The sequence below is a fragment of the Calonectris borealis genome, chromosome 2 (genome assembly GCF_964195595.1).
Source record: "Calonectris borealis chromosome 2, bCalBor7.hap1.2, whole genome shotgun sequence".
NCBI classification, from domain to species: domain Eukaryota; kingdom Metazoa; phylum Chordata; class Aves; order Procellariiformes; family Procellariidae; genus Calonectris; species Calonectris borealis.
The window spans coordinates 132956614-132972089 of NC_134313.1; the positions used below are offsets into that span (position 1 = coordinate 132956614).

General features: G+C 40.6%; 1 protein-coding gene across 1 annotated transcript in view; it reads right to left on the reverse strand.

The window, feature by feature from the left end:
• The window catches only part of CREB5 (cAMP responsive element binding protein 5), a 219689-nt gene that overhangs the window by 171585 nt on the left and 32628 nt on the right, over positions 1-15476 (reverse strand). The gene's annotated exons all lie outside the window — the stretch shown is intronic.

Sequence of the window (15476 nt, forward strand, 5' to 3'; positions counted from 1 at the left end):
TATAGTCCCAAAGTAACAAACAGTACATGGTACGTCACGAAACAGCCATTTCTATTAGCCTCCATATATTTTGTAGAGCAATAATATCCCAGAGGCCTAGAATAATAGCACTGTATTTGCACATATATAAACTCTGCTTCAGGTAAGTTGGAGCCCTTAAAAAGTTCTCTAAAAAAAAAAAAAAAAAAAGAGTTCACAGATAACTCATATCCAAGAACAAGCGAGAGCGAACAAGCCACGAGAGACCAGGATACTACTGAGGAAGGAGCCCTGGAATAAAACTTCTCTCCTATTATCCCTACACACACAATACACGCTGCTGCTAAACCGCAGGGTTTGACTTGGCCCGCGTTTAAAAACAAACAAAACTCTCAAGCCAGAGATAACCCACAGTGTATACATATGAAAAATATGGTAACCTTGACAGCATTGTTCTTCCTATCAGGCATCAACATGTGGATTGTTAGCAGTAAGACTAAAAGAAACCTTCCATTGTCACCTCACGCTAGGCTGAGGAAAAGGGGGAAAAACCCCACCTTTACACGCACACTCTGCCACCAGGACTCACGCAAAGCATCTTCCTGATCACTGCAATACTCAGGATTGAAAACTGAAGTTAAATTTCATTCACAATTCCAATTTGTGAGCCAATTTGGCTAGGAAACACATAAAAAACACAAGATAATGATAGATAAAGCTAGTGAGAAAGGAAACTCAGAACTCTGCTCAAATGTGGAGGACAGGAGAGGCAGACAACGTATTGAATCCCAGACCTAAAAGAAAGATTGCATTCTGAACCAAAACAAGAATAAATCCTTTAGATGACATTCCTCATGGAAAAGGAGCCAATAACTAGAGGACCCACATAAAGGCTTTAGCTGTCATTCCCCTATCTCCCAATTCTTATATATTTCAGGTGATTTCTCAGGCTGCTGTGGACATAGGGATCTCTCCGTTTCTTTTATAGAAGTTGTTCCAGTCTTCATAATCATATAAAGGTGCTGCCTACAGACACATGGTTAGACCACTCACCCAGTATGAAGAAGACCCACCTCTGAGTTCCTGTTCCGGTAAATAATTTACACAGGTCCGGCAGCAGAACAGCCAGTATTCACTTAGGAGCATGGATTGCAAGAGGAAGCCAGACCAAGGGCTTTAACGGTAATTTTTCATAGCCCAGTAGTATGTCATGACCATCGGGCAAAAAGAGAGAATAACCTTAGATATACGGAATCTTTTCCAAAAGAAGTTCTCCCTCACCTACCACATTCCTACAAAAATGTCGCTTCTTCAATGGATGAGTGTTTTCTGATGCAAAATCTCTCCAAATCTAGTTCGGGATTCAAAACCACACTGACTTTTTTGATCATTACAAGATTTTGCAAAACCAGGTCTAATAATCTATCCACCTGCAAGTAAATCTTTTAGCACTATCACTTCCTAAAGCTTCCCCTTTATATTAAATGCATGTGTTTCAATTAAAACCTATCAATATGTGATATCGACTTTTTTCAAAGTTCACCCTCATTTAATTTCTCCTTTACATCGCCTCCACAGTTTCTGAATCCTTCCAAATATTTCTGTTTTTCCTGTTTGCTTTCAGTGGTACGTTCACTAGAGCAAATATTAAGTTGCAAGAGAGGTATACAGTACTTGTACCTCTGGGTCCATAGGGGAGCAACAAAGAAAAGCATCAGTCACCCACAATGAGTTTACTCCGCAGTGCTGCACAACTGCCCCCTGCCATTGCCAGCACAGGTCTTCTGCCTGCACACGCGTGCCTTGCTTCCAAAGAGGGCTGTCTGCACGAAGCCAGAGCACTGGCATGAAACGGTCCAGGATTCAGAAACCCTTTCTCTAGATTACAGACTCCAGACCACAGATTTCCAAGAGGTACGGAACACTGATCTGCTACGTGGAAGGATCTTTAAAGGAAACATGGATGGTGCCACGAGTCCACGAGGCTTGGGAAGGGACAGGATGCAAATCCTTCATGAGCTTTAGACAAGTGGTACCCCAGCACTTGCCCAGATTTTGACTGGACTTTGTTGTAACGTGGCAGGGCAGAACTTAAAGATTTAATATCAGATTCCTGTGCTCCTAGATTCAGTATTGCCCTTTTTTTCTCCTTCTCTTTCCTTTTTTCTCCTAAAATTCAAGAGCTCTCTAAGGTACAAATGATATGAGTTATAATGGGTATGAAAGATTTTGGTTGCGCATAAGAGCTTGTAATTGCTAGCTTACATGCATAAACTTGTAATGCTGGTTCAGAATTTTAACTATTTCCAATAAACTGTATCTTTTCAGAAAGTAGGCTGAATATGTGATGCATGGAAAGCAAAAACAGAATGAAAATCTGTCAATGCATCCATTCTTCTCAGTAATGCAAGCGCTGTTGTTGGGCAGGAACTATACCTTTATACTACGCTGCCAAGAGAAAGCCTAAGGTTTCCCAACAAAATGTCAAACTCAGCATGACTCTCACATTCATAAGAAAAGGATTTGGCAATAACAGAATAATTTACATCAGTGAGATGCTTGTGAATTTACAGAGAAGTTCAAGCAAGTTCATACTTAAATGACAATGCCTACGCTTTGAAAGGCGGCAGGAAGGTAATGCACAATAGATCTGACACTAAGCCTATCTGATCAAGTCATATGCATCATGACATGCAGAATGACTCTATATCACCAGCACATCAAGACTAGGCTCGTTGCACGTGTGATGCAGACGGTCTTCCCAAAATGGCCTTGCTGTGTTGAGCTCTGCACCTGATTCTGAATAGATCTGCATAGGATATTAACAAGTTCCTTGCAGACTCAACTTTGGGCCCTTACGGAAACAGGACAAACTCAGCAACGTTGGCCGAAACTGAGACCTCCGCTTTATAATTGAATTGTTATTTGGCTAGGCTGCTTCCAGCTCTCCTTTTAAGGAGTTCTGCATGCTCTCCCACCATCCATGAAGAACATCTCATTTTGACTCCCCTTTTCATTCTTCTCCAGCTCTTAAGCCAATGGTTAAGATTAATTGCTGCTATGTGCTGGGAGCTCCCAGCACACCAGCTCAGAGAATGAGTCGACAGGAGTCATGACACAGACAGAGTTCTCCCTCTGCTTTTAACACTCCCAAGACCTGTCCATACTCTGAGAGAGTATGACACACACTCAGAGGTTTCTTAGAGATCTTCACAACTGTCCTTCAGCATTAGAAGAGGCCATATGAGCTTATTATTATTATTCATTTTATTAAAGTGAACCTAAATGTTCATACAGGGAACAGGCTACCTGCATGTCAGGACTTGTAAAGATACAAAAGACATCCCCTGCCCTTAAGATTCATTTAATGGATCTTAATTAAGATCCAATAAATTAAGAGAAATTTATTTCCTCTAGGACTAAGTTTCATCCTCACCAAAGTTCCCAATCATTCCCACCGAAGCAGAAACTAGGATTATAACACTGAAAAACTTTTATAGAAATGCTCCCCTCGCCTACGTGCTTATACTGTACTCTCCAGCAGTATTTAACATTCGAATAAATAAAAGAAAAAACAACAAGCCATATCCACAGACCGCTTTTAAATCAACGTGCTCATTCTCAACCTTTCCAGCTGCAAGAGGAAAGGGAATAGATCATCATCAGCTTGACTTCTCCCCAGTTACACTGTACTCCCCATTTTAGCATCAGACTTTCAAGAAAACACTTGAGCATTTTTCTCCCACATGCAACCATTTAACTCTGGATAGGCAACATGCTTCTTTTTTCTAAAGGCTAAAAACTTCTTGAAGTCATGCTTCCATGTTCTGGCGGAGAGGATTACACACGGCTCCACAAGAACACACACCCTGTTGGCAAGCACAGCAGAGAAATGACGGCTCCGCAGCCACAGCCGAAATACACCCCATGACTCCAGGCAGTCACCATTTCCACTAAACCCCGGTTCTTCCAGAGAAACACCCATTCCATGTCACCACCTGTATCACACATCCCCATCTACTGAAGGCAAAGGATGAAGAAGATGGATCCATCCCTTACTATCCATTGTAATATTCTCAGTTTCAGACCACATTTGTTTGTGGTTTTAAACTGTCAGAGCTAGTTTCTGAACCGAAGCCAGCTTACCTTTTCCTATTTTTTTTTTAACTGTTTAATGAAAATTGCAAATACCAGTTTTATACAAACTGAAGATTCATTCAGGATTGTTCTGAGTGAGCTTTTAGATCAATAGAGCTGTCACCTACAACCAATTGTACATATATTTTGCAGACTATTATATGATTCTAAAGTCAGAAGGTATTTGCCATGAAAAAATGAGAGAAAAATCCAATTCATCTAAACAAAGACCAAAGCACCTTTTTGTATGTTTCCTGTTTTCTGCAAAAAATAATTACCTGTATTTTCCCAAGCAGCTACTTTAAATATTTTTCAAATAAGTCAAGAGAAAAAGCACCAACTAAAGCGGGGGGGGGGGGGGGGGGGGGGGGAAGAAACCAAATAACAGCAATATTTTAGAATTTATATAGCCTGGCCTCTCAATTAATTTTAACAAGGAGAAATTGAATTAATTTTAACAAGGAGAAATATTCTAAGCTGTCTCACTTTCAGGCACTTTACAATTTATGGGGAAAGAAAACATGTCTTTCTACCCTAAAGTCTTCTAGAAGGCTCTACAGACACACAGGGCAACCAAGATACACATTTAAATGGCAGCTACCTGTGCATTTTTAAGGAGTGTACAGTAGCATCTTGCCTGATTATGGAGATCATGACTCCACAATACATATAGTACACACATGAGTGGAAGCCACCGGTGACACACTCCTCCATTGCACATGCTGCCCACACAACCCCCTCAAAAAAAAACAACTTAGAGACTTGGAAGACATTGTTGTAAAGAAAATTATAGACTAAATGTGGCAAATAATGGCACACGTCAAAATTATTTTAATCATATACAATCTCCATCAAAATTACTGAGCCTCTATGAATTCTCTCCTGACAGAAAGATCACAAAACCAAAGTTATCAAATCTCCCCAGAAACAGCACCAACCCATTTATTTTCTCATTATTCAGACCAATGTGTGAGGAAAACACCCTCACACCAGCCCCTCACAACTGCTTCATGTGTTACTAGTGCGCAATATCTGAACTGCCATAAGCACAGAACTAAGCTCGCTGTCCACCCAATGCCAGCAAACACAGCAGAGGAACTAGGGAAGAAAACGGAGATAAAAAATGAATCATATTACTAATGCAGTTGAAGAATTACAAGAAAAAGAAAGTCTATTACAAAGATTTACATTTTAAAAAAAGAAAAAAGGAAAAAGTTCCATTATGCAAGAGATGGGAGAGCGTAAACTTGGTGGAGACTGAAATGCAATACTTTTTCTTTTTTAAAGCTGTAACATCTGTATAGCTTAAATGAGAAAAAGCACTAAAGCAGAAAAAAGGACACAGAAAAGAACTGCTGGAAAATGCTGTGTAGTAACATTAAGCACAGGGACAAAGCACTAGGAAGATCTTATTGCAGACTGCTAAAATCCACTTAACTCCCTTACTTAGCAAAAGGTATGAAGTCACTGAACGAGGCTGACACGTAAAAATACAGAACTGATGCCAAAGGTTCTACTCCTCAAAACATTTCAAAGACAGACAAATGCTCACTTAACAGCTACCTGATAAAAATGGCACATTAAAAAAAAAAAAAAGCAGGCCTGATATATCCCAGAATGCAGAAGGACTCTTCCCTGCCTCCAGGTCCTGTCCAAGCGCCACCCCTGAACTGGACACAGCTCGCTATCCACACGATGCTGGAGACTCAAAGGCCAGGAGCAATACGAGTATATCTGACTTCTTGAACCCCAGGAACCGCCACTCAGTCAAATGTTATCAACCTGATCTCCTTAGGGGTAAAAATGTAAAGAAAAATCAAACTCCTTACTCAAAAATGACAAGTAATGATAGGCAGATGGGGGAAATTGCTCTCACTGAAATCATAAAGCTCTCACTGAAATCATAAAGCTTTGAATCTGTACTTATCAGTCTCGGCCACTGGTTTCCAATTTTTTGGATCACAGACCTCTGTCAACCCTCTGAATATCTCACAGAGCTCTCTGTGCTCTTATCATAAATTGTGTAATTAAGGCAAGATGGTTCCACAGACCAGCTGCAGATGACTTACCACAGCTTTGCGACCACCAGCAGTTCACAGACCAGCGTTTAACCGCCGCCCAAATACTGCTTCAGAGCACCGTGACTAGAATTTCTTGACAATAACGATAACATTTCTAAAGGTATCTACAGACTTAACTAGCCCTAGTCCTTTTTTTAAAATGTCTTTAGTCTTTTGGAGCCTTACTGGACAATTACTGTTAATTAATAGATCAGATTCGTGTACTGGGGCTGGCAGGAGTTTTGCAAACTTTTATCCTAAATATCTATGGTAGAACATGCAGGGACACTTCCTTTTTGTTTTAAGTCAGGATGAATTATTCTTAAACGTAGCCATGCAGGCTGCTACTAAAGAGGCACAAACAAAAAATAGTCTTTTTTTTTCTTTTTATCCTGTTTTCTTTCAATAGCTGTCACTTATCAGAAAGACTTTCTGAGATACACCGAGTAATGCAAATGAAACCTCAAGTCTGCTGATCTCCAGCGAACTATGTGGAGCTGCTAAAAAGCATGGCACAAGACATGGACAGGGACATGAAGTGCTAAGCCAGGTATAAGCCATCTCAAGGCTGCAGCAGTCACCACCATAACTCGAAGTCCGAAGGGCCCGTTTAAGCGCTACTAATCCTCTTAAGGCTGCTGCCTGAAGGGTGACGGCCCTACACAAAATCTCCGCAACACAGCTCGTGCTGCGGGCCAACCTTTGACGTGCCTTTCAGCTTGGCCTCTGCCCCTTGGGTGCCCGGAGTGCAGAGTCACCTCCTCTGGTCTCTTCCTCGCACCTCCTGGGGAAAATGCACATGAACTTCTTCCAGGGGCACGTAAAGCCTCCCTGCCTGCCCTCCACTTCGGCTGCTGGTTTAAGCAAATGCGCCAACTCCTCTGATATTATGAACAAAATGCAGGAGATTTGGAATTTTTGGTCTTTTATCTTAATTTTTGTGACATGATCTAATTACAGACATTCAGTGGTGCCCTCTAATTACCAGTAGAAATGAATACTGAAAGATGACCCTTGTGTTCCACGATTCCCTCCCCTCTTCCCCCACTACCCTCCTCATGCCCTTTTCAGCATGTCTGTCCAGACTATGCTTTTGACATATGAAGCCTTCTTTACATAGTAGTAAGTAATATATGGTGTGTACCAGATGTACCCACGATAAACCATTTACTAGGGGAAAGGAAAAAAATGACATAAAGGAAATGCAATGAACATATTTTAAAGAAGGAAATTTTGGAAGACTGGTCTCACCAGAGTTCGAAAGGAAATAGCTTCTCTATGGGAAAAGATGACATCAGATTGCATGCTTATGTCTTGAAGTTTCCTACAGATATCTCCCATTTTCCTCAGGGTTGCTTGTTTCATACACAATCACTTGCCCAAGATAGCCATTTAAGCAACACAGCACAAAGAGCTGCTTCTGTTCAAATAAACGTCACTAACACTAAGTGTGCACAGCCCAGTTCGGGTCACTCTGGGTGTTTTGCACTGCTAACACCACACTATGTCCTGCTAATCGGGAGGCTGCAGAACAGGGGGAGCACAACTGGCTGCCTGGCTCTACCCAGTTCTGTCATACTTTATGCAAAAGCCATAAACTGACTATTTCGTTTCTTCCAAGTTGCCTATTGTGACATTTATAAACAGGAACCTGGCAGCATGTCAATGGTGCAAACTGATTTCCTTTTCTAAATACAATTTTAAAAAGCAAATAAACAAGGTTATGCCTGCTAATGAAACATTATATGCCATGCTGGAGCGAGTTTTTCTCAAATGTATTCTCTAGAGCAGATGGAACTCCAATAAACACAAAACAACAAACCCTTCTATAAAAAGCATGTTTATAAGAAAATACATTCTCCATAGAACTTTGTCTAAGGAAAAACTGGCTTATATCTGTAACGTTATCTTGGGGACCCAATTATGGTCCCATTAGATTGCTGTAAACAAGGGAGCTTGCCATGAATTTCAAATGGAGAAGGGCTAGTAAGAAACTTGAAAAGGAAGAAAAGCGATTTGCCAGTATACTTACTAGGTGTAATTCCTAGAGGCCTCAGTTGAAATCAAGGCCTTATTGTGCTAAAATCTGTATAGACACATTGATGGACTACACTTGCCCACAAGCCTTAGAGTCCAGAAACAAAGCAACGAAAAAGGAAGGAAGAAAGAGAGAAAGCGATTTGTGTAGCCAAAAATCAGGACTCAATGGAAGGGCTCTGTTCTCCCAGTCCAGTGTCTTACCCATTATTTTGCATTGTTTCTCTGCATCGAATACCTATCTATGAATTCAGAAAACCAGGAAACTTTAAATAAATAATAAATACATGGGGGGGGGGAAAGGAAGAAAAAACAAAATTGTAAGCTCTACTCTGAGTTTCTTCCAGCACTATCATTTCATTTCTGTAAATCAGACAGAATGCCCGTACAAAGTGGGTACTCAAAGAACCTTCTCAAAGTAGGTGCATGTCAACTTTTGCAGGACAAGCAATTAGACATCCAAAAGCAGCTGCCAGATCTGGAGGCCAGTCAGAGGGTAGTTGAAAACCTGGCTTTCCTTTCTTTATTCTAAGGAGTTTTGTTTTTATCCATCGTGAAACAGAAAGCTGGGGGGGGAGGGCGGCAATCCTCCAGGAACTGCTTTAAACAAGCCTTTGATACCGCTAACTGAAGGCACTAGGCTTTTCAACATTATGCAAACCATTTATAATCTGTTAATAGCAAATTCACAGAGACAGCACTTTGGCATTTAAATTTGTTATATTTTATTTAAAGCTTCCTTGAAATTCTCATCATTGATTTCACTGGCATAAGTTATTGGCATCATGCATGAGTTACAGCAATGGCTGCTTGACTGCATTCAATGACCAGAACATTTTTTAGACAGAGCAGTTGGTAAAGGAGAGCAAGGATGGTAGCAACAAAACAGCCAGTGATTTTCCATTCAGGCAGCTTCAAACAGAAAACCAGCAGGCTTAACTTTTCTGCTAAGACGTCAAGTGTAAATGCTGCTACCCTGGTAATAAAATGCATCTCCTAAATATTCTTTTAACCCCAATCCACTGCAGCAGCTATGTTGGGCCAGGCTGGCTAGTACTGCATGGGGACTAAAACAAACTGCTGGGAAAGGTCCAGGAGTCAAGGCCAATGGTGGTCTCAAAAAACACCCAGACCGACCATCTGCTACATACAAGGGATCATAGGTCTAACCAGTGGAGTGAATTGACAAGTGACCTGGTAGGAAAATGGTTTTGATCAGTGAAAATCATAGAAGGAACACCGAAGCATCAAGCTGGGATCAAGTTAATTCACCAGACCTCCTGGGAAGTAATCACAAAGGCAAGCATGCAGTTTTGCAGCATCCGCAATTGTTTCAGTCAATTTTAGGTCGATGTTTTGGGAAAGGAGAGCTAGTTTAGTCTAGATCTTGGACTGAAAGAACTTAGAGAATTAGGTTCATCAGTTGGAAGCATTCAGACAAAATTAACCATCTTTGTAGCCATAAGAGTTTAAAACGTTAGGGTTCAGGAAGGCAATCAGACTGTCTACACAGAAGGCAAAAAAGTTAAATACAGTTCTAGCTAAGAAAAGTTCACTTTCAGTGAGTACAGCAAGGGCTACCGACGAACAGGTATTACAAGGAAGTGTTCTCTGAATCCTCAAAGATGTTTCTGACATTCTGCAGTCTGGTTAAGAGGAAACACGCTGCCCTTGTCCATCTCTGCCTTGGTTTCAGCAGTTACCTTCTGCAGTGGCAGACAGGCAGGAAAAAACACTAACAAGACTAGGAGAACAAACACGCTTGGAAGAAGGAGAAACCAATAGGGGTCTTCCTGCAAAAAACAGAGTTGACCATCCATTGATGAAGGCATGCAACTTTGGTCTTAAAGCAGAGATTGCTGGGGATCGCTGAAAGAAGAGCTACTGTTAACAGGAAATAAACCAAGTAAGCAAGCTGGTGTGGAGTTGGGACATACAGCTTCCCAGGACTGGGATAGCGGAAGAGATCAGAAATATAATTCCTTGGACTCCAAAGGTGTTCTGCAGGTCAGGTACACCGGGAACTGCATAGCTGTCCTTTTCCTCACTCTGCTACAGATCTACTGCATGACTTTGAGCAAATTACTTCACATTCTTCTGCCTTACTTCTAAAACAGAACAAGTATCTTCAACAACTACAGAGTGCTTGGAAGTAACAAGAAGTGAATAGCTTTTAGAGACAACACAGTATACCTAGGAAGGCAATATAATATAGCAGTGACAGAGCAGAAGGGGTTTTTCTGGTAAGAGAACAACTCCGCAGGACTTTAGAGTAGCATGCATTTGAATTTCAGCCTCACAGAAATGACAAAATATCATAACCAAGATACTTTAACCAATACAGAAAAGAGTTATATGATGAATACCATTGGAATAGCAAAACTAGAAACAGAAGAGCAGAGAAGGACATGTAAATTAGTAAGAGCGAAGAATGACTGCACGCTCAAGTCCAGATAGCATTGCAGGATCTATTCTTCAGAGGAGGGGAGCTCATTGTCTGCAGAAAATCGGATCCAATTAAAGCATTCCTGGCTGTACATCCAAATCTGGGCACTAAAAATTGCAAGCCATTTTAGAAGAGTCAAGCTAAAAATCTTACTGAGGTTATATGGCGGTGGTGGTGGAGGGGGTGAATTCTCAATTATAAAAGCAGGGCACATTTGGCTCAGCTTCTTTTCTGACTGGAGTAAACGGAGAGAACAACAAACAAGCTGCACTGTATTTGATAATGCTACCAGACAATCATCCAGATGTACACGCTTCCAGTCACACTAATTAAATGCGATGTGGAGCCATCCTGGGGAAATTGCATATTGTTCCTTTAGAGTACCACACGCTTCTGAAATGCCTCGGTGAGGCCTCACGCCACCTGAGGAACCACAACGCTCATTCTCCTAAGTAATAAACAATTGGTCCTCTTGTAATGGTGTGACCCAGCCAGACAGACAACTTCATGCAAGGAGGCAAAACATAATTCAGGCAATGGAAAGCAGGAGTTTCAGCTGAGCCACAAATGAAACAGGGTAGGCGTGCATCCTTGAGGAACAACCTATGAAGAACTGCTATTCTGAGTGCTCTCCTCCACACAGCAGCTTCTGCCTACAAAGTGGATGTCAGTGGGATGTTTACAACCCAAGCAACCTGGTACCTGAAAATTGAGGGACAGGGAGAGGGTTGGGAATGCCAGCCTGGCACGAGAAGCACCATGATCCCGTTCTCAAAAGCAGCTAGCTAATAGGGTATCAGCATTAAACAAGAGCAAATTACCCTTGAACACAATAACAACACTGCTCATTTTAAACCTACCTAACTTACAGTTAGGTTGGAAGTTATTACTACACAAGACTCAAAATACAGCTGCTGTGGAGTCCAGGAATTGCTGGACTGGTTTTTCTTCATCATCAGAAGACCACGGAAAGGACTGTGCTTTGGAAATCCATTGGATCACACTATCTAAGCACAAGGAAATAGGTTTTCCAGTAAGATAGTGCTCTGAAGGTGATTCTGTGCATGTTTTAGTCTGTCTGCCAGTTCTCTAGGAAAATTACTGTGGCAATTCCTGGTCACAGACAGTATTTTAAAGACTTAAGTTGAAGATAGTTTCTAAATAGCATAACCTTCAGCATTTCTGGTGATTAGTATATAGGAAAAGGCAATGCAACCCCTGTGTGATATTCTGAAAGCCATTTCCCAAACATCTCATAACTGAATGCTTGAACTCATTTCAAATACTTGGCACAAATTGTCAGATTTGAGATCAAAGGCTAAAAAGCCAGTGCTGTTTGTGACTCAGTGCAAGGTCTCCTTCAAAACGTGGGGCACCATCTCACATTTCTGACACACAGTTGTGAAAGGGTTTGCAAAGCTGAACCCAGTGAGTCTGGATTGCTAGAGCTGGCCCAGAATTTTGCTCAGAGTTTCACACTTTCAAAAGATCCAAACAAGAAAGCTGATAAGTTTGTCTGCATTTACTAATTGTGACCCATGTAGTAAGACCAGGAATTTTAATCCTCCCAACAAGATTTACTAGGTATTGGCAGGGATGCGTATGTAAGTTTAGCATTCAGAGAAAAGCTATTCAACAGAGAAAGAAAAAAAAAAAAAAATGTAAACATAATGAGGTTCAAAGCAAAAAAAAAATGAATACAGATTTATGTGATAGTACAGAATATTTTTTGTTGTCTTTTAGATGATTTGCTTTAAGGCTGAAATATGATAGTCTGAATTTTAATAAGATATGGTAAAGAGTCTGTGATGTAGGGAGTCCAAAATGATTATTCTTCCTTCAAAAAGGACAGACAACGTACTACCCTACAATACTTGGTCTGTCTCTTCTTACAGTAAACATTGCTAATGCTCCTGGAGAGGGGCTGACCTTGCCAGCCAATTACATTATGCTAATTTGTCTGTTACTATAACTCCTACAGAGGCATTCACAGCTCAAAGCAGGACAGAGATTTATATTGTCTCTTCCAAGCTGCAGACTATGGACGTTAATCTCTCTCTCTCCTTCCAGTTACAACTCTACACGGCAATATCTACACGCAGCGCCACTGCACATTCAAAGCGACAGTTATTGCCAGCTTTACTGAACTTAAAAGACAAGCCGTGGTCCTACCTTGCCCTTTTAATAACTGTCACTCTATCTAAGAAAGCATATGCTTGGTAACAGCTGTTTTCCTATGAAAACATATGGTTTCTCATATGCTTTTGAAAACACCACAGGAATGTATTCGCTTGCTAGACGCTAGTGCCATGTCACTATATCAAGCAACAAAATCATCGAAAGGAACTGCAATACGTTTTCTATGTTATACTCATGTATTACAAAAATACCTATTGTTTTAAAGCAACAAAAAATCATCCAGCTGAAGAAATTCAATGTAAAAATCAGGCTCATAATTTAGGAGTTATGTGCACTACAGTACTACTTAAAGATGGGATCAAAACATTGGTCTTCTGCCCACATGTAGCAAATAGCATGCTTCATGCAAGCCGTTTACAGGCCATATTGTATCATGAAAAAAAAACCTCATGAGATGTGGCTCTTCTAAACTGCTGGAAAGATCAGAAGCTTCCATAACATCTTTCAGTTGAGATATGATAAACAGAGTATCAAAAACAATTGAGTCACAGCAGTTTATAATAAACTACTGTCCATCAAGTAAACCATAGTAATGACCTTTACATGCTTCTCCTCCTCCCTCCATAATATTTAGGGCAAGCTAAGAGTATTCGCATGGCCAGTCACATGTCAGAAGAGATAAAAAGAAGCTAACTTGCTGGGCTACTTTAACTCAGATGGATTTGGTCTTGGGCCAGGCTAACCTGAAAGTTAATATTTTCGTAAATAAAAGTTCCAGCTGTGGTTCTGAAACTCATTTCAACATCAACTGACATAGAAACAGACATAAAAATGCAGACAGTTTTCAAAGTGTTAAAAAGACAGTTAGGGAAATGACAGTTCAGCAGAAAAACAAGAAAAATCCAAAAACGTGGCTTATGAGAAGGTCTTACAGAAATTTCCCCTTGGCTCTAAAAATAATTCCACTGGGATGTTTGTAGAAAAGAAAGAGAGAAAGAAAAAATGATATTCTAGGATCAACATCATCAAGAAAACCACCCAAACTTTACTGCAAGAGCTTCTGAACATACCAGTAGCTCTAGGTGGTATTACAGTACTTCTCATATAACTTCAAAAATTTTACACCTGTGTCTTTATGGCAGTTAAACACAGGGTCACAACAAAAAAACCCCCGTCTCACTGAAATGTTAGTATTTTATTACCTATTAACAGTGAGAGGGCACATACAGAAGTGCACACAAATCTGTATCACTGACTTTACAATTTCCAGCAGATCACGTTGCGCTACTGCTTGCAGTTAATGCCCTGAGCCATAGTCTATGACTTTTAAGAAGGTGCTTAAGCACATGATGCACAGAGGTCAGGAAAGCCAACGAACAGAAAGAACTGGTGAAGCATCTATGACAGCTCGAGGTATGGCCCTCGGGAGTTTGGCTGGCCCCTTTCCATAGGTTATGATTCCCTCCGTGCAGTCTGAGAAAGGTAACACTTGCCTGGTGGGCATATATGTCGCCATGAGGACCTAGCATTTGCAACCTACTGGCAGATGTGCCATAAACCCCTACTGACCTCCTTTCTAAAAGCAAGCAGCAACCAAAGACTTAGTAAGATGCCCTGGCATAGCAGACATAAGAAAACAAGTCGATTCCTTGTGCAACTGTTCCTACCAGCGAGACTCTAATGAACCAGGGACAAACCCACAAAGCCTCGGAGGAGATTAATACAGGATGTTTCCCTGGGAACATAGGGACTGTGTCTGAAAGTGATATAAGCCAAGGGAGGGAATGGAAAGATACCCTCACCTGACAAAAAGACACTTTGCAGTTAGCAAATAGAGATGTAACCTTGTTAGCCTGGTTAGACACCACAAGGAAATTATGAAACTAACTTCTTAACAGTGCCCAGTGCTCTCAACACCAGAAGGTAACTGAGAGCACCTTTTGCCTAAGGTGACTCTTTCAAGCTCAAACGAATAGCAAGGTCAAAAAGCAAAGAACCCACGTCATGGAGGCAAACAGTTCCTATGTGGCACCGCTCAGACCTGCAACCTGTAAGACACAAAGATTCAGCATAAGAGCACCATGAAATCAGATTCCCTTCTTTTTCTGTAAATGAAACACTCAGAAAGAAGATAGGAAGGAAGAAAAAAGAATAAAATAAGGTGTAGCTTGCCATTCAGAGATTTTATATTTTGCCAAAAAAAACAGTAAAGTGTTCCCATTTACTTCAATTTGTTATCCATAACTCCAGTTCTTCGCTAGAAAAGAAAAGAAGGAAAAAAAGCTTGATTTCCAAATGCATGTCCAGTCTTTCTGAATGTATCAAACAGCTTTGTGTAATAACAGGTATTTTCATAAGGCACAACAGTGTGAGAAGACTTAAATGTACATACAACAAAAATGAAATCAACTGCTTAAGATATCATTCAGCACATAGCATATAAAAAATTAATAAAAATATTTATAGAATTATATTGTTCGCCTACATTTCTCTTCAGAATCAGAACATTGGCTCTTCCATAAAGCCAGTTAATTTGCTGGTGATGATCAACACATGACATATTTCTGAAGTCTCCAAAATTTAATTTTCTACTCATTTTCCAGCTGATGAACAAAAGGAAACTGCTCTTCCTGCATAATTAACTTAGCTTATACTCCTATCATGAACAGTCTATACAA